The following is a 27,336-nucleotide window of genomic DNA, read 5'->3' on the forward strand; positions in this document are numbered from 1 at the left end:
TGGAGGACATGTTGTGAGCAGGTCAGGTACTGAACAGGGGCTGGGATCAGGGGATCGGGTTGCAGATGAAATACAAGACACCCAATTACATTTGAACTTCAGATAAACAGAAAATCATTTCGTAGTGTTAACTGTGCCCCAAATATTGCATGGAGCATACACTAAAATACAATAATATTTGTTGTTAATCAAATTTAACCAGGAGTTCTGTATTTTATTTGCTAAAACTGGCAACCTGACTAGGGGAAGAAGGAGGGAATAAAAAGAATAAGAAATATTTCTTGCCCTCAGAACAAGCTCACAGCCTGGCAGGAGATGGCCCTGGTCCATGGCACAGCACTTCCCAAACTTGAATATGCTCACGAATCAACTGGGGATGTTGTTAAATTGCAGGAGCTCTGGGGTGGGGCCCAAGATTCCACATTTCCAACTATTTCTGGGTGGATGCTGCTGCCAATGGTCCCTGACACACTCTGAGTAGAGAAGGTGCAGAGGGAAGCTCAGAGGCTGTGTGAGCTAGAGGAGGTACCTGGTCCCCTTTATGGGTCTTCTTGTAGGAGGTGGTATCTGGAGGGTCTTTGCTGATAAGACTTGGGGGAGAAAAGTAGAGAAGGCATGCTGGGTGGAGGAACACCATTTGTGGAGTCCCAGCAGCAGGAGAAAAATTGCAAGTTAGGGAAGGGCAGTGAGGAATATGGACGGAGGACAGTATTTGGGCAGGTGGTGCTGGGTTCTGGGAATCCAGAGGTTAATCAGATGAGAACATTGCCATCTCAGACCCCCCACCTCATGGGAGAGATAGAGCTACAGACAGACCAGTACAATCCTGTGTTGTGCTGTTGAGTTCGAGGTAGGCACTGGAGTGGTGGGAGCCCAAGACTTATTGGATGAATTTAATATGACCTTCATGTAGGGCCAAAGGCCAGGCCCAGAGAGGTCCAGCTGACACAGTGGCCCAGAGCCTGGCTCTCACTCATTCGCATCATCTCTACATCCTGGCCAGAACATCAGTGACAGAGAAACCCAGTTATGTCAGTTGCCTTGGACTCACGTGATCAGATTCTGGAGTCTGTAGTAGTTATGTGGCCTTGGGGGCACTTTGAAGCTACCAGTGCTAGGGTGGTATCCCTCAAGCGGCCTGTTCTAGTGTTCTTCAGGTTCATCACGTTCTTCACAGTACCCCAAACCGAGTGTGAGTGCTCCTCTGTGTCCACTCTCTCCTTTTCCTTTGCTAATCGAGTGCTTGTGTTTTAGCTGAGGACATGCATCTCAGAACCAAGTTTATACTTCCCAGACACCCTAGATACGATCTTATAACAGGGTGTGGTGGACATAACCTGAGAATCAGTCTGGGTGTGTACAGGAAACAAGGTCTACGGTATTATTTCTAAGCAAGGTGAGACTTGATAATAAGGAAGGCACTTACAAAGTCCAAATGGCAGGGTTGGGAGCAGGGAGGTGGTGGGATGCTGCTAGGATTTGCAGTCATGGCAGCTACAAACCAGAGGTCAGAAAGCTCCAGAAAACCACTCCAGTGTCACAGCCGCCCACAGACACAAGGTAACCAGATAGCATACTGGAGATCTAGCCACTGGTAGGAACTCCCATAGGCCAGAGGCTACAGGCCAGTTGTGTCACTGCCTCAGGAAGAATGGCCTCTGCCTGCTCTCTGCCTTCCCAATCGCATATGCATGAAGCTCATTGGCTGGAACTAGTCACACCCAGAATCCTAGTGGCAAACGAGTCTGAGCAGTTCTGTACCGAGGCTTCCGGGCTCTGTGATAAAGTGAAAGCACAGAAGGGCAGGGACAGGCCAAATGCCACTGCTCAGTACTCATTCCCACCCTTCCTGCCGGCCGGGACAAGGACACAAAGGTGAAGGTAACTTTGTGGGGTGGCAGTGAATCACATTAGAGGTCTTTAAAATGCCACAGGAGCTGGGACCTTTGCATGGGTGAGAAGTAAACTTCTGTCTTGTTTAAGTCACTGTTTCAGCAGCTGAGCCTGTTCCAACACAGCACCAAGAAGTGTAAAATGAGGCCTCAGAGGTAATCACTTCAAAAACCTGTAGTGTTGACGGTACTGCAGTGTCAACTCAACCTGGCCATCAGGACTGCAGCAATAAATACTCCACCGAGAGACACAGCAGTATTCAAGGCTGTGGCTGGTGCCAAATGTGGGCCATTAATTCTATGCTAAGGGAAACTGGAGTGTGCTCAGAGGGTCCAGGGGTGTTGGAGAAGACTTCTTATAGGAGGTGGAGCTGGGGATGGAGAGGAAGAGAATGGCTTTCTGGTGGAAACAATTTTCTTTCCCTTCCCCAGGGCCTCACTGACCAGAGAGCCGCCCTGCCAGCTCCTAGGCAGGAGAGCGTGGTGCCCACAGTTAACCAGGGGAGCTGACCTTCTGCCTGGAGCAAGATGGAGACCAGAGGGTGGCCTAAGAGGTATGAAGGGAAAGGGGCTGGGCATTGCTCCACAGGGAGGGACCTGTGTCTCTGCGACATTAATTTCAAGTCCCTGAAAACAAGGATGGGGATGGACACACTCAGGAAATGGCCTCAAGTCATGAAGTAGAGCCTGGTCTGGCTCTCCCCACCTCTGCCCTGTAGCTCCACAGGAAGGCCTTCAAACAGGGCTGTCCCTGGTAGGCAAGGAGCCTGGGACTCAGGGACAGTCAGTGAGCCTGCATGTCCAGCACTGGGGTTGGGCCACACCCGCCTAGCCATTCTCTCTTCACCCGTCTTTATAAAAAGTGCATGTTTAGGATGTGGGGACTAGGCCCCAACTGGACAGGGTCAGGGCTTATTTAGGGACCAGATCAGGATTTTCCAGGGTGAAGGAAGAGTCCACGGCCAGGATTAGAAATTAGACTCAGTGAGGGACCAGTCTGTGCTGGGGTAAGACTCAGCCTGGGCCAGGCTCACAGCCTAGACTGTGACAAGGGTCACAGCTCAATCTAGGTCCAGTGGCAGGGCTCAGTCTGGGACTGGTGTCAGGTTCCGGTTTTAGTGGGAAAAGATTGTTAACCCCTGGGTATGATGCCTGTGTGTGAGCTCAGTGCCATTAGTTCCTTGGATAAGAAACCATAATGTCAGGTGGTCAGTGTGTGTGATTTGTACATTTATTTCTCACTTAGCCTTCAAATCCATTTTACTCCAGGTGTCTTCTCTATTCTTCCTCCAAACTTAGGTTTAGATCCTTATCCCCTCTGGTAGAAGAGGGTGTGCAGGCAAAGAGGGTTAAAAGAAGCTACCTCTATTCTTACAGCAAGTTCAGAAAGAGACAGAGCCAGGCAAGAGGCCAGGTGAGCAGGTGACCAGCCCAGGGCATCCTAGTGGACTCTCAGCTTCCTGCAGCGCTTTGGAGAGAAGCCCCAGCTCACCCTGAAGCCCATGGACAGGCAGGCGGCCAGCTGGAGGAGTTGGCAGCAGGGACATCCTGGATCAGAGCCTTGGGCTGCAGCCAAGGCAGTTCAGTTGGGGCAGAGGGTGAGACTGAGGTTTATTCAGCCTGCTCTGCAGCAATCCCCAGGGCAGGTGCCAGCAATTTTCCAGCCCTGAGTGTTGGAGCCAAACACCACCAAGTAGCCAAGAAGGGCAGGAACCCCCCATCCGGGTCCTCATGGGCATGCTTAACCACTGAAGGAAATACAAAGTGACTGTAAGTGACAAAATAAAAAATGTAATTAAGTCAGATGGAACCAACTGGCAGGAATGATAAAAGCTGATCTCCAGGCTCTGAGATTTAAAGTAAGGCCACAGAATGACCCCATCTCAGCTGCACAGCGGGCAAAGAGAAGGCAAGGGAATGAGCTCAAGGACAAGAGCCAACCTCTGTGGAGGACAGTGAGCAAACTGGGCCTCACCTGCACCCATAGAAATTGGGGTCAGGTAAAAGATGAACTTCCTGAAGGTGAGGGGCTTAAACATTGGCATAGGTGTGACATCATCTCCTTTTTCCAACGACACATATATCCCTCCTGGACAGGTTTGGACACAGGGACAAGGGGACCTTTCCAAGGTCTGTGGGAATAAGAATGGTTCCGTTGTCAAATAAGAAGTCTGTGCAGGTGGAGGCAGATGACACTTGGGAAGAGGGGAAAAGGAGGAAGGCTCAGGGTACAGCAAGTCCCAGAGGCCTTCCTGCAAACAGAGCTGGAAAAGAGTCAGCCAGGCCCCATGGAGGCAGACATCACAATGCTTGAACCTGACAATGTGAGGAGGTCTTGAGTGACCCCTTTTTCTCCTTCTGAGCTTTCTTCCTCCGGGTCAGACCAGGAGCAGAGCCAGCACTGCGGCCACCCCCCAAGCCCACAGAGGAAACAGCAGGTTGCCTAGCCCTGCGCTCTTTGAGGCTCTGAGGGACAGAGCCTGTCTAGGCCCTTATGGCAGGTGGATTCCTGAGATCTGTGGAGAGATTCCTGCAAGAATTGGGGAGCTCGGCACCAACATCTGGAGAATGCTTGCTTTGCCAGCTACTCCTGAGAGAGACGGCCTAGCTTTGCTGTGAGAGACTGAACTGGCAGCTCCACTGGCCCCCATTCTAGCAACATCCTGTGCCAGTGCTCTGTGCCGGACAGTGGGGCATGCAGAGAAGGTGGCCTCTGTATGCTTGGTGAGCTCCCAGGTGGGTGAGAAAGAAGAGACTCATACTCCAACTCAGGGTAATCATTCAGGGTTCATTTATTGAGCATCCACCGTCTGCTAGACACAGGCAGGGTAGGAGCCAACTGTGGAAGTTAAAAAGTTTATGGTTTTGGTTTTTGGCCCTGACCGATGTGGCTCAGTGGGTTGGGCATTGTCCTGCCAACTGAAAGTTTGCTGGTTTGATTCCCGGTTGGGGCATACACCTGGTTTGCAGGCCAGGTCCCTGGTTGGGGGCATGCCCTCTCTTTCTCCCCACTCTTCCTCTCTCTCTAAAAAATAAATGAAATATTTAAAATAAAAAGTAAAGTTTATAGTTTGTCTGGAATTGAAAGAGAAGCAATTAGATAGAAGCGAAATACCCAGGTAACTCAAGGTGACAGGTGGTTCACATATTAAGTATATAGGAGCTAGGGGAAGAGAGAAATTCGGTATACACCGGAGTAATCAGTGCAGGCTTCTTGGATGAGGCAGAGCTGGAACCTAGCCTTTGAGGAATGAGAAAGAATGGCTTAGAAGATTAGAGGAGGGGGATGCCTCCCAGGTGGACTCAGCATATATAAATGGGTAGATATGGAAAAGAGTGTTCAGAAAGAGATTTTTCTGAACTTCAGCTCAGAGCTAAAGTTATTGGTACAGGAAATAGACCCTTGGGTGATCCCAGCAGGTCCAAGACCACTCTGGGATTGTTTCTCTGTGAGCGGAACCTGGGCCCAAAAAGGAATTCATTTCCCCATGTAGACAGATTCATCTCCAGGAGGCCAGTCAAGATCCTAATGGCCAAGGACTCAGGCACCTGTAGCCCTCAGTCTTGGGTTTGTAGAGCATATTACCCAAGCCCTGATCCCCTAAGCCATAGAAAATGAAACCAAATTGGAATAAGTGATACCCCTCTGCTGTGCTGATGGTGAAAACTTGGTCACTCCGTGCCTCCTGGTGGCCAAGAGGTGGAGAGATGCAAGTGGTAGGAGAGGAGGCCAGTGTGTGTGCACTCTCCCTCCACCAGGAAACAGGCCATGAGCTCCTTTGGCTCCAAGGCCGGCCCTGCAGTCCTCTGCTGCCATGGAAGATATAATGGAGACATGTTGGTCCTGCCATCTCTGGACTATCTTTCACTATAGGACATATCCTTGTTACAGATACTGAGCATAACACAAGTGGGCACCATCCAAGAAACTGAAAGTGCAGGTAGAGCGTTTCATCATTTCAAGCACATCATCTGTCCATCCATCTGTCCCAGGCCCCCCATTTATTCCTGCAGCCAGAACACTGAAGTGTCAGATTAGGATTTATTGGGGGTGTTAAATCACAACGGATGCCACTCTTTCATTTCAGGGACAGTCTTCCTGAAACACCTCTGTCTCCCTGACATGCCATTCCTAATGACCTAAGACATGTGTCTGCCCACTTGCAGGCCTTTGCTGGGGAGTGTTTTCTTTGTTATCTTCTCCAATCCCATGGGTTAGCTCTCACCTCGGGGCAGCCCCTGCCTCTGACCTGGGAAAGCAGATGACCAGAGTATAACCTGTATGGTGAGGAGATAAGGCCCCTTTCCTGATTTGCCTGCTGGACCCTCTGGGGATGTGAGCATTACAGGGGAGCCCTCATCTCTCACCCTTAATGGCTCTACAGGAACAACCGCAATTCTAGATCCCAGCTGTGTAGCCTTGTAGAAGTCATTCTTCACTCTTGGGACTGTCACTTTCTCCACCAAATGACAGGATTAGAACTGGATGAGTCCTAATGCTTCTTCCCACTCTGAAACTGGGGAAGCACAGATCCTGGATGCCTTGGGTCCAGGCAAAGCCTGGTCTAGGGTGGGCATTCCAGAGTTCCAGAGGGAAGCCAGAGCCAAAGGCTGAGGCTGGGTCTGTGAGGATGACACGTAGTCACCCTCGCATTGGGTGGCTCCCATCTGGAGCTGTTCTTTTGGGGGCGGTGCTTCACTGCTGCCTCCCACCCCCTCTTTTCCTCTACTTTCTTTCTCTCTCCCTTTCCTTCTTATCTGATTAATGCCTGCCTTGAAATTTGCTCTCCTGCTTCCCACAAAGTATTTCAAACCACATTTTGACAAACCAGAAAGGATCCCAGTGTTGTCCCAAACCCAACATCAGGACCTGAAGCCTCAGTTCTCCAACTCTAATTGGTCTTATTGATGTTTAATGTTATCAGAGGCTGTCTCATTAACAGACCCTCTTTGAATAAATGACGGAGAAACATTCCTGACCCTGGACCTTGAACATCAGATGTTCTTAGATGCTGGGAAGCATTTTATTCTAATTTCCCCAGTTCACTTTCCACCCTCTGAGGGTACAGCTAGTTCTGTCGAAAGCAATGTGCTCCAGGGGCCCTTTCAAAAGATGAGCATTCACACAGAGGGACCTCTGTGGCTCCAAACACCTGTCTTAGTAAAAGAGGTAACATGGTTCTGACACAGCAGTGTCTTTTGATCAGAGATATATATGTTTTTAAGTTTATTTGAATCTGAAATATCTTGACATGGTTCCAAATGAAAAACTATTAAAGGTATATAGTGAAAGGTTTTCTTTCATTCTCATCTAAGATGCAAACAGTTTCTACCACTCCCCCACTCCAAACTGCTATTAATTTCTTATGAAGTCTTCCAGAGTATCTTTACATCTATTATAAGCAAAGCCAAATATGTATTCTCATTTCCCCCTATTTTTTACAAAAGCTAGTATCATATACCTGCCATCTTGCTCTTTGCTTTTTCGCCTCATGAAATATCTTGGAGATAATTTTATTTCTTAATAAACTCACTCATTTGTCTTCACAGCTGCATAGTATTCCATTGCAGTCTTTATTTATTATTCCAAATCCTCCTACACCCAAACACATTTTGAAGTGGTTTATAGGGAAGCATACCTTCAGCAGAGGATGCTTGAGATAAAAGATCAAGTTGACTCGTAGCAGTGAGTCTCAGTTTGCATAAGAATTGACTTGGGATGCATAAAGACCACCTTCCCTATCAGGATTCTGACCCCATAGGTCTCAGATTAGACCAGTAAACTGCACTTTAGGAAGTTGTCTCTGGTCCATACATCTATAGCCCTCTCTTTGAGAAGCTCTGGTGAATGAGAAAGGAAACAAGAACCCCATTCTACACTAAAAGCATGGAGGTTGTTGAAATTAATCATTAAATTTAGCTCCAAGATTCCTGGCAGCTCAAGACCAAAGTGGAACCAAAAGAATATAGTGTTCTCCCTGACAAAACAAAGGGCCAGATTTCAGGAGACATAAACATGTCCCTGGTGTTAAATTCTAAGTGGAATTTATCATGGGAGCCATTACTTAAGGTACATTGAGTTGCACAACCAGCAGCATCTCCCAAACAGCCAAAGAAAATGCAGCCATGCTTTTCACAGTTCCTCTGCAGAAGTCATGGCTCAGCACCAAGTCCAGCCTTGGGCAGTGTTCCTGCAGTCAACATAGGCCAGAGACGTGGGCCATCTGAGAGTGAATGTCCAGAAAATCTGAGTGCCAGAAAGGGCTCAATATGACTGAGAAGAGAGAGCAGGAGACATACCCTGCTCCTGGGGCTTCTGAACCCAAGGGCAGGCAGAGTCTCTGCCCCTAACTATATCCAGTATAAAGAAACAGGCCTCTCACCTTACCCTAAGAAGCTCCTGGAGAAATGTGGCAAGAGGGAGGGGAAGATGAGCAGTTGTTCCCCTCTTTTCTTACCTACAGCATTGGCATTTCTGGAGTCTTCAGCAATTAGTGTCATTTTCTCATTAAGCATACAACTCAGGGATTGGAACATGATGAAGACTCAATAAATATCGGCACTGATGACATTGATGGAGGGGGAAGGGCAATAACCAGTGTGTTCCCTGTCATGCTGTCCCTAGCATATGCAACCAAGCATATAATATCCCAGAGCAGTGGTTCTTAATTTTCGCTGTGCATCAGAATCACCTAAAGTGATTGTTGGATCATAGATTACTGGGTGCCACCCCAAGTTTCTGATTCAGTAATTCTAAGGGTGGGAACTTTGCATTTAAGACTGCATTTCTAAAGAGCTCCACGGTGGTGCTGATGCTGTTGGTCCAGGAACCACTCTTTGAGTGGCAAGGCCCCAAGATATGACAGAGAAAAAAATCTCAATCCCTGAATGACTATATGGAGCAGAGTCTCTGTATATCTGGGCTGTTCATCTTGGTTTGGTATATCAGGCTGCTTTTTTAAAGCCACTGAGTTTTTGCTGGGTATCTATGTTTCAAAGCCCAGCTCTACACTAATACAGTTGTCATCTAGTTCCCCCTTCTTAAACATAGAAGGAAACCCTGGGGCCCAAGAGGGGAAGGACCTATCTAAGGCCATACAACAGTCAGGAGGTAAACCATAGTGACAACCCAGGTCTACAGCTCCCAATGGCAGCTTGAGCCCCACTGGTAGAAGCTACACTCTTTTTTACTTGGTGTAGTAAGCAGAATAATCCCCCCAGGCCCCTAAAGATGTCCACATCCTAATCCCCAGAAGTTGTGAATATGTTAGGTTATATGGCAAAGGGGAATTAAAGTTGCAGATGTAATTAAGATTGCTAATCAGCTGACCATAAAACAGTGAGATAATGTGGATTATCCAGGTTGGCTCAATGTAATCACAATGGTCCTTAAAAGTGGAAGCGGGTGGCAGATGAGTCATGTTAGAGTGACAGATTAGAAAAACTCAACCAGTGTTGCTGTTGTGAACCCTGAGAAAGAAGATACCTACTGGAATTAGGCTCACTGGGCTCCTGGTAGCTAACTGGAATCAAACAAACATACAAACAAAGCCTAGCAGACATTTCTACACAGAGCCTCTCACACAAACTGCACTTCAAGGAGAAGCCTGCACTGAACTACTTGCCTCTGTGCTGAACTGCCTGCCTGCACTGTGATTCTACCATCTGAGTCAGACCTTATATAGGAGTTCCTAGAGTCCTATTTTGACTAAGAAGAGCTGGTCTTTCCCCATCCAATCACAGCTGACAACTCTGACCAGCCAGAGCCGTTCTATTCTGACCAATCAGGATAGTGCGTTATGGACCAATCAAACTGTGAGGATGTGGAGTCCTCATTTGCATGAGGACAGACCAATCAGGGACCAGGAGTAGGAACCTCTGTCTATATAAGCCAGCTCACCGGTGGCTCTACAAACACACTTTTCTTTTCCACCAAGACTGAAGACTGTGTTTCCTCTGCTGAGCTGCCTTACTGAAACAGAGCAGAGCAGACCAGTGCAGGCCAGAGCAGATGCACAAGGCAGAGAGGAGCAGATCAGCACAGTGCAAAGTCCACAAATGCAGAAAAGACCTATCTAGCCAGAGAAGGTCCTGACGGCAGGGCTCAGTCACAGCCATGCTGTTTTCACATTGGTGCTGTATCATAGTTGAACTGTTTTGCACTGAATAAAGTTTCCTTCTTCATCACACCCCAAACTGGGGATTCCTATTGGCATTGAATTAGCACTGAAGACCAGAGGTTGACACTGGCTTTGGAGATGGGAAAAGGGGCCATGAGCCAAGGAGTGCAGGTGGCCTCTAGAAGCTGAGAAGGGCATGGGAACTAATTCTCCTTAGAGCCTCCAGAAAGAACACAGTCTGCAAACACCATGATTTTAGCCCAGTAAAACCAGCGACAGACTTACCTCCAGAACTGTGAAAAAATAAATGTGTTATTTTAAGCCACCAAATTTGTGGTAATTTATTATGGAGATTGGAAACTAATGTGTTTGTGAAGCTATTCTGGCCTCCTGAGCCTGAAGCTCATTGGGAGTGGGACTTTGCCTCCTCTTCCTCCCCCATAGCACCCAGCTCAGGGCTGGGTCCCAAGGGAGAAAGGAGAAGGACAACGACATAAAGCAAAGCAGACAGGGCAGTATGGCAGAGGAGGCCATGGCAGTGTTTGCTGGCAGACTATGGAAGGCTAATGGGGACAGGAACCCTAAGATGAGTGCAGGAGCAAAAATTAGGAGCCCTGGGATTAGACAGCCTTGCCACAGGCTCCCTGGATGACATGAGGCAAGTCCCTTTAGCACCACCTGCCGAAGGTTAGTTTCTTCATCTTTAAAATGGAACCATCAATCCATCCTTGTTCAACCAAGTGGAATGATTTATGGGAAGGGCCTTAAATGTGTCAGGAATTATTTTCAACCTTGAAGTTAGGAACAGGCAGAGGAAGTAGAGCCTGGGTGTCCAGGGGCATATCTCCTGCAGTTGGCTGCCACCCCTAAGGGCCAGCTCTCTGTGAAGAGGTTCACTTGTGACTTTCTTGCAGAAAAGAAACTGAAACTCTGCAGACCTGGTCTTCTCAAGGTGAGGTGTGGACAAGCCCCTGAGACTCAGTGCCACAAACAGCTCCAGGGTACCTGGGATAGCAAAGGGGGTTTATAAAGGCAAGAGAGGGATAAGGAGTTGAGAGCCACATTTTGGGGGTTGGCAATGATCAGCTCGCCTTCATTCCTCTCCTTCATGGCTGAGTATGTGCAAGTTGAGCCCACTTGCTGGTGCCTCCAGCATGAATTTTCAGCTGATCTTCTGACAAGTGACTTGAACAATTAATATAATCTCAACTGATATAAATTTGTGAAGCCAAGGAGTACAGAGGATGCTTTGCACCATATAGTAAGAGATTTTATAAATTGAAGGGGAAATACCCTGTGTGAGGTTCCTCCAGCAGAGGAGAGACCAGACAGAAAATGCAGCTTAGTAGCTCCTTCCCCTCCCAGAGGGGGTGGGCAGACACCAGTCCCACAGAGGGAACCCCCAACCATATTCAAGAGACTTTGGAGGATATACAGAGTCTGGGAACTCCAGGCTGCACACACACAGCAAGCAGCACACACACTGCTGCAGCACCAACTGGGAGAGTCCTAGAGAGAAATTCTGTTTCCTAAAACTGTGAGAGGCACCAGCAGGCCATGGCCAACCCTGACTGAGAGAGACTTTTTGCTTTCGGGGAAGGTGGAGTACACAGAGACCTGGGCAGTGACTCGACACTGCTGTGTGGGTACCACATAGAGACTTTTTAAAAGAGGAGCAGGAACATGGCCAGGCAGGGACCCTGCACACACATGCAGCTGCCCTGCCAGCAAAGAAACTAGATTCAAAGTGCAGTTCATACCCACAGAATCCAGCTGGTAAGGAATATTATAAAGCTGCATGGTGAAGGGATTAGGGGGCCCCACCCAGCAGGGCTGGCAAGTGAGGGCTGCATGCAAAATGGAAAGTTCGGGTCTGAGCTCCTGTGAGAGCAGTGGGCTGGGAGCTAGATGAGCAATAGCTGAGTGCCTGAGATTCTTTGCAGCCAGGCAAGTCCCTTCACACCATGGAGTACAAAGCTCTGGGAAGAGGAAGGCATGCCCAACCCCCACCGGCAGGATTGCAAACTCTGAATAGTAAAGCCGGATTCAAGAGCTCCCTCCCAGGCACATATCCACAGGGGAAAGAAAGACAATTTCCAAAAAGCCCTTTATGAACTTTAATCAGACACTATGTATCAGACTCTATGCTGGCTCCTCCTTGGGCTCTATTCCACTGAAAACAGCAGAGCAGAGAGATTAGAAATTGGTGCAGCAAGGGTTATTTAAGGCCCTGCCCAGGCTCAGCTCTTATACAGAGTTGCCATCAGTGCCAAGAAGGAAAGACTTGACCCTTTTACACAGATTGGTCCCTCACATGAAATGGACAGCTAATTCATCTGAAACTATACATTATTGGAAATAATCTGGGATAGACCAAGACATGGCACGGGGGCAGGGAAACACATCCACCATCTTCCATGAAGACAAAACAGCACCTCTCAGGGGAGGACGAGGGATTTCACCCTTCTGATCACAGCAGAGGCCTCCTCTAGAGGCAGGTGGAGGTGGTACGTGTGGTGCTGTTGGATGTTAGATGAACCATCCCTGGGCCTTATGCTGATAAAAAGCCATCAGGGCAGAAGAGCAAGGACCAGCCAAGCCTGAAGAAGACAGCTACAGACCGTGGATCTCTTGAAGCCTTGAACAGTCTGCCTCAAACTAGACTGGGACACCAGGACACCATCTGACATTACCAGAGAAAGATCCAGAAGGAAAAGAGAGTAGACAAATATTAGACTCTGCTGAGACTAATTCCACCTTGTTCTTTTTCATTATTTGCATTATTTTTTTCTCCTCAATAGCTTTTTAACATTTTTCTTCAATTTTGTTCCTATTTTTCCACTATTTTTATTTTACATCTCATATTTTACTCCTCCCTTCTCCTACTCCATTTTGCCTTCTTTCTTCCCTTTATTTTTGTTTTAAATTTTATTTTTTCCCTTTCCACACCTTGTTTCTATTCCTCACTTTTACGATTTCTCCTCCCTCCATCCTCTCAAAACCATTTTCTTTCTATTAGTCATCTCACATTCTTTTCCCCTTTATTATAATATCCTAATTCTCTTTCCACCTTTATTAATTTTTGCTCATTTGTCATTGATATTGTGGTTGTTGTTGCATTTCTTCAATTTTATTCCTAGATGTTCACTATTTTTTCATTTCAAATCTCATATTTTACTGTTTCCCTGTCCTACTCCATTTCACTTTCCTCCTTCCCTTTCTTTTTTTTAAACTTTGTTTTGTCACTTTCTTAACCTGGTTTCTCATCCTTACATTTATTATTTCTACCCCCTCTACCCTCACAAAATCATTTTTCTTTCCTTTAGACATCTCAGAATCTTTTTTCTTTCTTATAATATTTTTATTACTTGTTCATCTTTATTAATCTTTGCTCATTTTTCATGGATATTGCTGCAGTGGTTGTTTTTCTTCACTTTGGTTCCTACTTTTTCACTTAAAAAATTTAAACCCAATATTATATTCTTCCTTTTTATCACTCATTTCCCCTTATTCCCTCCCTTTCTATTTACATTGTAAATTTCATTCCCTTCCTTTCTTCACCTGGTTTCTATTCCCTACTTTTTAAAAAAGATGTTACTTACTTATTTTAAAGAGAATGGATGGGAGTGAGGAAGAGAGGAAGAGAAACATCAATGTCTGTTTGTCTCTCATCTGCCCCTACTGGGGGCCTGGTCTGCAACCCAGGCATGTGCACTGATTGGGAATTGAACTGGTGACCCTTTGGTTCACAAGCTGGCACTCAATCCACCGAGCCAAGACTATTCCCTACTTTTATTATTTCTCCTCCCTCTACCATCTCAAAATAATTTTTCATTCCACTAGTCACCTATTATTTTTCCTTTCTTATAATATTCGTATTCTCTCCACATTCACTAATCTTTGCCCATTGGTTATTGATATTATGGTTGTGGTTGGGGGATATTTTTGCTTGTGTGGGTTTTATTTGCAGGGTTGTTTTGTTCTGGCAGCACTTGTACAACAGTATATAAGACAGGGTGTGGTCTGTGACTCTTAGTTGGCCAGCTGGAGGGAGGAACCCACCAACAAACAACCAAAACCCAATTAAAACAAGGGAGCCCACATAAACTGCATAAAGGTCATCCCTGGAGCATTGAGCTCTGGAGATCAAGGAGACTGCACCAGTGAGTCCCACAGGTCTGAAACCACAGAGGGTCACCCTATGAAGACAGGGAGTCAAAGCAGATCAATCTAATATGCAGAAACAAACAAAAAGAGTCACCTAAAATGGGAAAATATAGAAACAACCCCTAATTGAAAGGAAAGTAGGCATTCCCAGAAAGAGTACTAAGTGAAATTGAGGCAAGCAATCAATCAGACAAAGAGTTCAAAGAGAATTTCAAGGAACTTTATGGGAGCTATAAGAAACTTGGTGGGAACTACGTCAGCATGAAAAAGGACACAGAATCTATGAACAGGAAACAGGAGCAAATGAAGAATACAATATTTAAAATGAAGAATACACTAGAAGGAATTAAAATCAGGCTAGATGAAACAGAGGATTAAATCAGCAAGTTGGAAGACAAGGTAGGACAAAAACATCCAGTCAGAGCAACAAAATGAAAAAAGACTCAATCAGAATGAAGATAGTTTAATTGGAATTGCAAGACAACATAAAATGTAGCAATATTCAAAAACAGGGGTACCATAAAGAGAAGAAAAGGAAAAAGGAAGAGAAAACCTGTTTGAAAAAATAATGACAGAAAACTTTCTTAATTTGGTAAGGGAAAAAATCATGCAAGTTCAAGAAGCACAAGAGTCCCAATCAAGATGAACCCAAACAGGCCTACTCCAAGACACATCATAATTACAATGGCAAATTTAAAGACAAAGAGAGAATCTTAAAGACAGCAAGAGAGAAACACCTAGTAACATACAAGGGAGCTCTGATAAGGCTAACAGCTGATTTATTGAGAGAAACGCTGCAGCCGGAAGGAATGGCACAAAATACTCCAAGTAATAAAAAGCAAAGACTTGCAACCAAGAGTGCTCTACCCAGGAAGGCTCTCATTTAAAATGGAAAGTGAAATAAGGAAATTCTCAGACTCCCCCCACAAAAAATGGCTAAAAGAGTGTATCCCAGCCCTGGCTTGCATAGCTCAGTGGATTGAGCGTGAGCTGTGAACCAAAGTGTCGCAAGTTCGAGTCCCAGTCAGGGTACATGCCTGGGTTGCAGACCATGACCCCCCAGCAACTGCACAATGATGTTTCTCTCTCTCTCTCTTTCTCCCTCCCTTCCCTCTCTAAAAGTAAATAAATAAATAAAATCTTAAAAAAGAGTATATCCCCACCAAACCAGCATTGCAATAAATGTTAAAAGTACTGTTTTAAGATGAAGAAAGAGAGAGAGAGAGAGAAAGAGAGAGAGAGAGAGAGACAGGTACAAAAAGAAAAATAGCAATGAATAAATATCTATCAACAATAACATTAAATATAAATGGATTAAATGCTCCAGTCAAAAGACATAGGGTAGCTGAAAGAATAATTAAAAAACACACAATGTGCATATATCCTGTCTACAAGAGACTCACCTCAGAACCAAAGGTCTACACACACTGAAAATGCAGGGATGAAAAGAAATATTGCATGCAAATGGAGGTGAAAGGAAAACTAGAGTAGCAACACTTATATCAGACAAAATGGACTTCAAAACAAAGGCAATAACAAGAGACAAAGTCACTACACAATATTAAGGGAGTAGTCCAACAAGAGCATATAACCCTTGTACCCATGCACTCAACATGGGAGCACTAAGTACAAAGGAAAATCATGGAGGACTTTAAGAGATCACTGCAATACAGTCATCTTAGGGGATTTAACACCCCACTGTCACAATGGAGAGATTATCCAAACGAAATATCAATAAGGATATTGTGGTACTGAACAGCTCTCTAGATCAAATGGATTTAATTACTATTTACAGAACATTTCATCCCAAAGATGCAAAATATACATTCTTCTCAAATGTACATGGATCATCTTCAAAGATGAACCACATGGTAGGACACAAAACAAACCTCAATAAATTCAAGAAAATTGAAATCATATCAAATATTATCTCAGATCACAATGGCTTGAAGCCAGAAACTAACCTCAAGGGAAAAAACTCAAAAACGATCAAATACATGGAAACTGAATACATGTTATTAAATAATGAATGGATTAACAATGAGATCAAGGAAGAAATTAAAAAGTATATGAAATTAAACACATAACAACCCAAAGCCAATGGGACACAGTGAAGGCAGTCCTGAGAGCGAAGTTCGTAACAATATCGGCCTATCGAAAGAAGACAGAAAACTCTCAAATAAACAACCTAACCCAATATCTGAAAGAACTAGAGGAACAACAACAAACAAAGCTCAGAACAAGTAGGAGGAAGATAATAATCAAGATCAGAGCAGAATTAAGTGACATAGAGACTAAAAAAGGAAGTCAAAGGATAATTGAATCTAGGAGCTGGTTCTTTGAAAAGATAAACAAGATTAACAAACATTTAACTAGACTCATCAAGAAAAAAGAGAGAGGACCCAAACAAACAAAATTATAAACAAAAGAGGAACAGTAATAACTGATACCACAGAAATACAAAGGATTGTAAGAAATTACTATGAACAACTATATGCCAAGAAATCTGACAACCTGGGTGAAATTGGTAAGTTTCTAGAAATATAATTTTCCAAAACTGAATCAGGAAGAGGCAGAAAACCTGAAAAGACCAATAACAATTAGTGAGGTTCAAGCAGTAATCAAAAAACTTCTGGCACACAAAAACCCTGGACCAGATGGCTTCACAGGCAAATTTCATCAAACATTCAAAGAACTAACTCCTATCCTTCTCAAACTATTCCAAAAAATTCAAGAAGAGGGAAGGCTCCAAATCTCTTTTTACAAAGCTAGTATCATCCTTGTTCCAAAGCCAAGTAAAGTTACAACAAAGAAGGAACATTACAGGCAAATATCTCTGATGAACATAGATGCAATAAACCTCAACCAGAGATTGGCAATCCAAGTCCAGCAATACATTAAAAAGATCATACACAATGATTAAGTAGTATTTATCCCAAGGATGCAAGGATGGTACAGTATTCACAAATCAATAAACAAAAGGAAGGACAAAAATCATATGAGCATATCAATAGATACTGAAAATCATTTGATAAAATCCAGCCCTCATTTATACATTAAAAAAAAAAAACAACTCAGCAAAGTGGGATTACACGGAGCATAACTCAACATCCTAAAGGCCATATATGAGGAACCTACTGCTGGCATCATACTCGATGGGCAAAAACTAAAAGCTTTTCCCTTAAGATCAGGAACAAAACAAGGGTGTCTGCTTTCACCACTCTTATTCAACATAGTACTGGAAGTTCCAGGCACAGTGATGTGATAAGAAAAAGAAATAAAAGGCATCCAAATTAGAAAGGAGGAAGTAAAACTGCCATTATTTGCAGACAACATGATAGTGTACACAGAAAACCCTATTTTCTTCATCAAAAACTACTCAGCCTAATAAGTGAATTTGGCAAAATAGTGGGATACAAAGTCAATATTCAGAAATTGATGGCATTTTTGTACACAAACAATGAACTATCAGAAAGAGAAATTAGGGGTAAGTCCTATTTACTATAGCAGCAAGAAAAATAAAGTACCTAGGAATAAATGTAAACAAAAAGGTAAAAGACCTACACTAGGAAAGCTATAGAACACTGAAGAAAGAAATTGAGAAAGCATATATTGTGTTCATGGATTGGAATAATTATCATCACTAAAATGTCCACACTACTCAAAGCAATCTAGAGTCAATGTAATTCCTGTTGTTAATATACCAATGGCATATTTCACAGATCTAGAACAAATACTTCAAAAATATACATGGAACCAAAAAAAAGATCCCAAATAGCTTCAGCAATCCTGAGAAAGAAGAACAAAGTTGGAGGGATCACAATACCTGATATAAAACTATGCTTCAAGGCCACTGTAATCAAAAGTCTGGTATGGGCTTAAGAACAGATGTATAGATCAATGAAACAGAATAGAGAGCCCAGAAATAAACCCATGTCTCTACGGTCAATTTATATTTGACAAAGGGGGCATGGGCATACAATGGAGTAAAATAGTCTCCTCAATAAATGGTGTTGGGAGAACTGGACAAGTACATGCAAAAAAGTGAAACTAGACCACCAACTTACACCGTACACCACAGTAAACTCAAAATGGATAAAAGACTTAAATATAAATCATGATACCATAAAAGCCCTAGTGGAAAACATAGACAGTAAAATTTCAGATATCCCACTTAGCAATATTTTTGCTAATATATCTCCTAGGGGAAGAGAAATAAATGAAAAAATAAGCAAATGGGATATATCAAATTAAAAATCTTCTGCATGGCTAAAGAAACCATCATTAAAATGAAAAGGGAACTGACTGTATAGGAGATCATATTTGACAATGATACATCAGACAAGGTTTTAATCTCCAAAATATATAAAGAACCCATACAACTCAACACACTGAAGAAAAACAATCCAAGTAATAAATGGGCAAAGGGCCTGAATAGACACTTCTCCAAGGAAGACATTCAGATGGCCTATAGACATATGAAAAAATGCTCAACATTGTTACTGAACAACAAGTGGGATCCTGCTGCCCACTGCCACCCTTGAGGCACAGTTCCAGAGGCAAAGTTTTGGTGGTAAAGGAAAGAGGTCTTTATTCAAAAGCTTCACAACTTTGGAGTAACAGCTTTCCACCTGCTGTTACTTAGGCCTATCAATTAGTTATTTAAGCTTATCAATTAAGGCTAAACTCTTTAACTCTTTAGTTACAGCTTTTATTACTTAAACCTATCAATTATGCTAAACTCGTTTACACCTGAGTTCCCCTATCATTTACCCTATTAGTTTTTCAGAAAGATCTTTTTATTTATTTATTTATTTATTTATTTATTTATTTTTAGAGAGAGGAAAAGGGAGGGAGAGAGGGAAAAAAACATCAATGTGTGGTTACCTCTCGTGTGCCCCCAACTGGGAAACTGGCCCACAGCCCAGGCATGCGCCCTGAGTGGGAATCCAACCTGTGACCCTCTAGTTCACAGGTCAGCACTCAATTCACTGAGCCACACCAACCAGGGCCCCCCTGTTAGTTTTTAATTATCACGTTTGTATAGGGTTAGTTTACAAACTAACACAACATAAGATACAAAAGCTACACAATTTGGGGAGAATAGCGGGCATCTGCCTCACAGTTCATCTCTGCTAGAACACCCAAAGAAGAATGACCCTGCCACCCTGTGCTGGGATAGCCTGATCCTAGGCTATACCCTGCCTGTTGGAGAAGGCAGGCAACTGCAGCACAACCACCCAGGCATCCTCGAGGAAGAAGACAGAACCAGAGAGCCAGCCCGCCTAAGAGAGCAAGAGCCCTTCTTTTATTTCAAATCTCTGGCCCATAATTCCATGCACTCTGGAGGCATTCAGCCTCTCAGACAATCCTGTCCTAGACTGTTTAGCATTGCCTCCGACAACCTCCTTATATGTCCCCTCCCTACTCCTCCCTAGTGATCTGACCAGATCTCTCAGTATCACCCTTCCTTAAAAATTAAAAATAGAACTGCCTTTTGACGCAGTGATTCCACTGCTGGGAATATACCCTAAGAATCCTGAAACACCAATTCAAAAGAACTTATGCCCCCCTATGTTCATAGCAGCACCATTTATAGTAGCCAAGTACTGGAGACAGCTTAAGTTCCCATTAGAAGATAAGTGGATTAAAAAACTGTGGTACCTTTACACAAAGGAATCCTATGCAGCAGAAAGAAAGAAGGAATTCTTACCTTTTGGGACAGCAAGGTTGGAAATGGAGATTATTATGCTAAGTGAAATAAACCAGTCAGTGAAGGACAAATACCATATGATCTCACTTAGATGAGGAATCTAATGAATAAAATAAACTAATGAGCAAAATAGAACCAGAGACATGGAAACATGTGACAGAGTGACAGCTGCCAGAAGGGAGGGTGGAGGGGATAAGGGGGAAAGAAGGGAAGGGCTGAAAGAACATGTATGAATGACCCACGGACACGGACAATGTTGTAGGGATTGACCATGGGAGTAGGGGTTGAGCTCGGTGGTGGGGGACAAAGAGGGGGAAATTGGGACAACTGTAATAGAATAATAACTTTTTCAAGTTTATATAACAAATAGGAAAAAAGGCAAGAGAAAGGCCTGGGTGCTTCTGTGAGTCACCTCTTAATCTGGAGATGGACAAACCCTGAGTGGGAACTGACCCCCACTTTCTCCCAAGGTCGCAGGAGTGGGAAGTGAGAGGACATTTCAGGAGTGCAGATCCTGCATGCCTGACTCATCTCCAGTACTTGAGGCTCATCCTAAGTCTCTTTGATTCTAAGGATCTCTCCTTGACTTTCTCACCTTACTGGATCTCTTCTCTGAATTAATTTACCCCAAGAGCCGGCAGAACCACCCAAGACAGCCTGGGAGCACACCGAGTACTGCTGTTTGCCTGTTCTCACATATGAAGCTGCACCCCAGCCAGAAAGTGAATTCCTTGAGACAAGACCAACTTGTCCTTTACTTGCCTCTTCCATTGTCTCCGTCTTTTGCTCCCACCCAGTGTAGCTCCACACAGGGCTGGGATCTCAAGGTTTTCTGGAGGGCATGTTAGCCATGGGATGACTTCAGCTTTGATTTTCCTCCCAGGACTCCATCCTGGGCTCATTTCCTGTTTGGCACAGAGAGCAGGGAGGCATATTCAAACTTCAAGTTTCTTTTCAGAACTCCTTGGCCCAGCTTCCTTCCCTTTGTCCCATAATCTGTAAGGCCATTGCCCCTGGGAAATCTCATCCATGGTCGTATTATACCTGGACATCTCTGTCTACCCTGGAGGTGGCCTTCCCCAGCAACCTTCCCCACTGGTATCACTGAGAAACCTTGTCATGGGTGCTGTGTGCCCAAATGACCCCCTACAAGACTTATTCTCCCAGCTTCTGGGAATCAGTTGTCTGACAACCCTCATCCATCCTTTCTCTCTGGGAATTGCCTCAGCTGAGGAAAGCATCCTTATCCAAGGACACATCCTCTTCCATGAGCAGTCAACACTCAGTGGCAGGTCACTGACAGGGTACAAAGGCCCAGCTCCCTCACCCCAACTCAAGACAACACTGAAAGGTCACCCTGGCTCCAGAGCTCCTGCGAAATCAGTTGAAGCTTTTTTGAGACCGCATCACATTCCAATTCCTCTCTCTGCCCAATCCTGCTCCCTTCCCTCCCCTACAATCCTTGTTCTGAAGACCACTCCCCAAGAAGTTTTCTGCATACCAATTACATCTCACAGTCTACTTCCAGGTGAACCTGACCTGTGATAGCTCTAAAGTCTTGGCCCAATTGTATTACACTTCCTGCTGACTCCCCTGCCCACCGTCTGACTATGTGAGCCCAGGCCCACCAAGGCAGAGTGGCACTGTCCTGCATATTGCTTTCCTCCAAACCTCCTAAAAGACTGTTTACTTTCTGTGGTAGTCGTCAGCCTAGCTTCTACAGAAGCAGGCCTTCCCTGCCATTCCTTGAGTGTGCCGGCATAGTAAGATGGGTTTTGAAGGCAAGCAGATGAGGGTTTGGGCCCCAGCTCCTTCACTAACCAGCTCTGTGACCTTGGGAAAGTTACCTAATCCCTTTAGCCATTGTTACCATATTTGGAAGCAGAAGTGATAATAAAAACACCACAGGACTGTTGTAGGAGTAAATGATATCACATAACGAAAAATATTTAGCACAATGCCTAGCATGTAAATATGTGCTCAACAAATATTAATTCCCTTCCCTTCTTCTTTTGGGCCTGGGGGCACTTTCCAACTAATTACCTATTACTACTTTTAAGTTGACCCAGTATTGAGCACTACAGGCACAGATGTGGTATAAATCTATAAAATAGCTTCATGTGATGGAGCGGGAAGGCGAGGTGGTGGTCATTCTGATGGAGGGCTCAAAAGCTGAAAAAATTTTAGTTTCAGGTAATAGCTAATAAGCTTAGTAATCAATGTATATAAAAAGCTATTGTGCCAGGAACTGAAGGTATGACCCACCCTGTCTCCAGGAGACCATAAGCAGTTCCACCTTTGTGCCTCAGCAGGTCTCAAGCAACCAAGGAGTATCTGAGCCATTGTACTCCAGGCTGAGATGCCCACTCCCCAGGGCACAGATGAAAGAATGCTGCAGATTTTTATATGATTAACTTTTTTTCCTGAATTTAAATCTTCTTACCTACACTTTTCTTCTCCTTGTAAAAAGGGTTGGTTGAAAATGAAATTTAAGACGGCCCACTAGGGTACACACCTGCCGTCTTCTCAGACTACCAGCCATCTGAATAAAACCCCCGTAAAGACTCAATCCCTGTCTCTGCTTATTGGGTCTGGGAGGTGACAGGCAGCACAAACACTGGCTTTTCCCGTTTCATATTCTGGCGACTCCACAGCGAAACAGACTTTGGGACTCTCCAGTAAATCTACGTATTTGACCTGGAGTCCCATCAGCTGCCTGGACTGGTGGGCCCTGGAGTGTGGATTTGGAGACCCTCTAGCAGCTGCCAAGTGATTTCACTTGGGGACTCTTCTCCTTCAGTTCTTAGCACTTCCCATCCTCTTCACACTTGACTGAATCACTGTGCTTTCTGGTTGAGGTTACAATCCTGGGTCACAATTTAGTTCATCAGGAATGAAGGCGCCTTCTGGTTCACAGAGCTCTGTCTGGTAAAACAGTGGTTTTTGGTTTGGGAAACAGCTCTTTAGGGTGAGTTTTGGCTGACTGGTTGACCTATGCTGATAAACTTATAACTAAGTTTTTATTGTAACACTGTTTGGCTTATGTATTGTATAATCCAGACTCAGGAGGGTGCTGGCCACTGAATGGGTATTTAAATTACTATATTATATTTTAACTAGAGTTGCTTTGTCAAAGATCAGGGAAGTGGGACAAAATGCCTTAATTAGAAACTTGCATAAGTTTACATAATCAGGATGCAGGATTAAAAGGAAATAGATTAATGGTCCACAGAAAAGGGAATTTGCCTGTGAAAGATAGCAGAAGCTCAGAAGAGAGGAACCAGGAAGATCTGGATATCACGGCTACTGTGAGTGTGGTCAGGGTCCCCACGGCCCCTCCAGCCCTGGGGGATCTTCCTCCTTCCTTGGCTGAGGGAACTGGGGAAAGTGAGTCTGAACTGGTCTCACCATCTGGAGCCTGTCACGGAGCCAAACTCGGTGGAGGAAAAGCCCTTACAAGGGCAGGGCAAAAACGTCCAGAGGGAGTAGGGCCAGAGGGCCAGCCCACTGGATATTACTGGGAACATACTCCATTTTCTACATCAAATCTGTTAAACTGGAAAAACTGAAAGAATCAGAATATGTCCCTTTAGAACGGACAAAGAGGTGCACCAGGCTCTTGAGTCCCTGAAGCTGCACCTGGCTTCTGCACCAGCCCCGGGGCTTCCAAACCTACTAAAGGCCTCTCAGTTATACATTCATGAATGGGAGGGCCTTGTTCCAGGTGTCCTCACCCAAATGCTAAGTGACATTCTACAACCCATCGCTTACTGGTCAAGGAAAACTAGATCGCACTGTCCAGTGGAGGCCAGCCTGCTTGAGAGCTGAGACAGCCACCTGTGAGCTCTTACAGGAAGCTGAAAATTTTCCCTGGGACAGCCTATCACCATTTATGCACCCCAGCAAGTGTTGAGCCTGCTGGAGCAAAAGGGAAATTTGTGGCTCACTGCTGGAAGAAGGGGCAGGGACCAAACCATTCTTCTTAAAATCCCAATGTCTCCCTCAAAACTGTAAGTTAAATCCTGCATCTCTTCTCCCAGAGTCTGACTCGGCTGTGCTAATGCATGACTGTGCTGAGATAACTGATGAAGTACATTCTAGCAGAATTGATTTATAGGGCTATGCTCCTGAAGAGGCAGACTGGACTGTCAACACAGATGGAAGCAGTTATATGAACAAAGGAAACAGAAAGGCTGGGTATGCAGTTGTGAGTCTTGAAGGAATAGTGGAGGTTAAGGCCTTGCTGCCAGGAACCTCTGCTCAGAAAGCCACATTGATTGCAATGACGAGGGTGCTGGAATTGTCGCAGGAAAAGAGAGTGAGTGTGTATACCGACTCAAGGTAAGCTTTCCTAATTTTTCAGCCACATGGTTCCATCTGGAAGGAAAAAAGAACTGTTAACCTCCAATAAAAAAGGAGAATAAGCATGCAGCAGAAATTTTTTAATTGTTAGAGGCTGTTCAAGTACCTTTACAGGTAGCAGTTATGCACTGCCCGGGACATCGGAAAGAGGACAGTGCAGTGGCTAGAGGAAACAGTCTGGCTGATCGAGCAGTGAGACAGGAGCTGCTACAGGAACGTTTATGCCTTTGGTACCTGTTACAGACTTGTCACAATATGACCCTGAGGATTTGACTGCAGACTTAGAGAAAGCTGAGAGTTAGGGTTTTGATGGAGAAGGAGCTGATAGTGGATGGAGAAAGAATAAGAAAGGAGTTATATTGCTTCCTGAACATTTAGTAGAGCCAGTCATGAAGCATTTGCATGAGTCCACTCACTATGGAAGAGACTCACTAACTACCTATGTCAAACCATGGCTCACAGGTCCTGGAATTGCTAAAGCCACATGAAAAATAATTGCTAGATGTGTTGTGTGCCAGAACAACCCCAAGACAGATCCCCATCCAAAGAAAGAAGGGAAACAATACCAAGGACAGAGCCCACTTGAGGGCTGGAAAATAGACTTTACCCAGATGCCAAGGGTCTGAGGGTGGAGATATGTTAGTCTTTGTTGACACCTTTTCAGGATGGGTAGGAGCCTATTCTACTAGAACAGAAAAATCCTAAAGGTAGTGAAAACCTTACTGAAGGAAATAGTCCCTCGCTTTGGCCTCCCCAGAAGCATCTAGAGTGATAATGGACCTGCTTTTGCTTCAGAAATTACACAGGTTAGTAGACTTTTAGGAATCAAGTAGAGACTCCACATGGCATGGAGACCTCAGGCCTCTGGGAAGTTAGGAAGATGAACCACACTTTGAAGAAAAATATAGCCAAGCTGTGTCAGGAAACTCATCTCCATTGGGATCAAGCTTTGCCTGTTGTCCTGCTCGGGGTAAGGGTGGCTCCTCAAAGTGGGATTCAGTTGAGTCCTTATAAAACTGTGTATGAGTGACCATTTCAGACTATGATGGGGGGGCGGGGAGAGATTCGTATCTAGATCAAGAAGTGAAGGTAAAGAAAATGTACAACATTTAGGTCAGACCTTGGTTGTAATTAATAGCCTTGCCTGTATCAGAGACTTCTCTCCTACAGGTTCACTGCATTCCTTTGAGCCTACAGATAAGGTGCTCCTCAAGACTTGGACAATAGCATCTCCAGAAAGCCAACTAGAAGAAAAGTGAACTGGACCTTGGGACATACTTCTCACACTCCCACTGTGGTGAAGTTGGCAGAAATAAAACCTTGGATTCATAACACTAAAGAAATGACCATACCCTGGCTTCTGTAGCTCAGTGGATTGAATGCGGGCTGCGAACTAAGATTGCTAGTTTGATTACCAGTCAGGGCACATGCCTGGGTTGCAGGCCAGATCCCCAGTGGGGGCCATGTGAGAGGCAACCACATATTGATGTTTCTTTCCCTCCCTTCCCCTTTCTCTAAAAATAAACAAATAAAATATATTTTTTTAAAATCACCAGAAGAACAATGGACCACTGAGCCTCAAGAGGACCTGAAAGTCATCTTTTGAAAACAATGACATATTCTTTTCATTATTTTTTGTTTAAACTCATGTTATGGAAAACTTGTTCCTTTCAAATGAAATGAAAATATTTGGGTATATTTAGCAAAAATGTTCTAAACATCTTTGAATTTTGTCTTGCAGGAGGAACTTATGTTGAACAAACTTTCACTATAGTCTTATAGGTGTTTGTACTCCCCTAGAAAGCCTTTGAAATTACACTTTGTTTCAGCATATCGATAAGAAAATAACCTACTTTGATAAATATAATTGGGAACCTGTGGTAATTCTAAAAAACAGGGAAATGTTTTTCTTAAAAGTCACTAATGTAGCCCCAGCTGGAGAGCATGAAACTCCTGTGAATTGTGCTAAATTTGTGCTTTATCATAGCTTGTTGTTGCATACACTATGCCCCCTTATGTGGATCTGCAATTAAATGTTTTCCTAAGCCCCTACCAGATGGCCTAATGCTAAGATACGTGCTCAACTTCCACATGAAACTGATCTCATAGAAATAAGATAGTTTAAATTAACAGTGGGGGAATAAAGGGGGGCTGAAACGTTGGAAAAATTTTAGTTTCAGGTAATAGCTAATAAGCTTAGTAATCAATGTATATAAAAAGCTATTGGGCCAGGAACTGAAAGATGACCCATCCTGATTCCAGGAGACCATAAGCAGTTCCACCTTTGTGCCCCAGCAGGACACAAGCAATCAAGGTGGTATCTGAGCCATTGTGCCCCAGGGTGAGATGCCCACCCCCCAGCACAGAGATGAAAGAAACCTGCAGCTTTTTATATGATTAACTTTTTTCCTGAATTCTAATCCCCTTAGTTACACTTCTCTTCTTCTTATAAAAAGGGTTGGTTGAACATGGAATTTAAGGCAGTTTGTTAAGGTACAAACCCACTGTCTTCTCAGATCATGGACCAGATGAATAAAGCACCCACAAAGATTCAATCCCTGTCTCTGCTTTTATTGGGTCTGCGAGGTGACAGGCAGCACGAACACTGGCTTTTCTGGCTTCAATTCAACTCAGTTCTTCTTGTATGCTAGTCTTGATTTTCACGCCGTTGAAACATTATTGACATCTAACAAAAATTTGTCATGGCATGAGGAATAGCAGGTGTTTTTATTTTATGGGGAAATGGGGACCCAGCAAGACATCCCCTTATACACAGCTGGACCAGAGGCTCTGTCCCCTTAAGACACAGGACCAGCCCTTCTTCCTAAGCAACAGAGGACTGGATGGAAGAGGAGGTGATACCTTAAATTATGGCTGCTTGGGACACACAACTGGAAGAGAGGGCATGAAGAGACAAGTTAGCCTGCACCAGCACTGTCTCTTCTCCAAATGCAATGATCATCCCCTCCACCATCTTCCTGCCCCTTCAGCCCAATCCCCCAGGAGCAGGAGAGGCCCTGAGCTCTCCAGGGTGGACACTGCTTCCTCAGAGCAGCAGCGCTGGGCTGGGCTGGGCATGCAG

General features: G+C 44.5%; 1 long non-coding RNA gene across 1 annotated transcript; it reads left to right on the forward strand.

Moving 5' to 3' along the window:
• The first annotated feature begins 1,786 nt into the window (after positions 1-1,786).
• On the forward strand, positions 1,787-25,722 carry LOC123825291. Its single transcript, XR_006786866.1, has 3 exons — positions 1,787-1,875; positions 2,325-2,446; positions 25,425-25,722. It is a non-coding gene; the product is annotated as an uncharacterized LOC123825291 (long non-coding RNA).
• The last annotated feature ends 1,614 nt before the right edge of the window (positions 25,723-27,336 follow it).

This window comes from Phyllostomus hastatus, unplaced genomic scaffold, assembly GCF_019186645.2.
Source record: "Phyllostomus hastatus isolate PE091 unplaced genomic scaffold, TTU_PhHast_1.1 phas_contig_62, whole genome shotgun sequence".
NCBI lineage: Eukaryota > Metazoa > Chordata > Mammalia > Chiroptera > Phyllostomidae > Phyllostomus > Phyllostomus hastatus.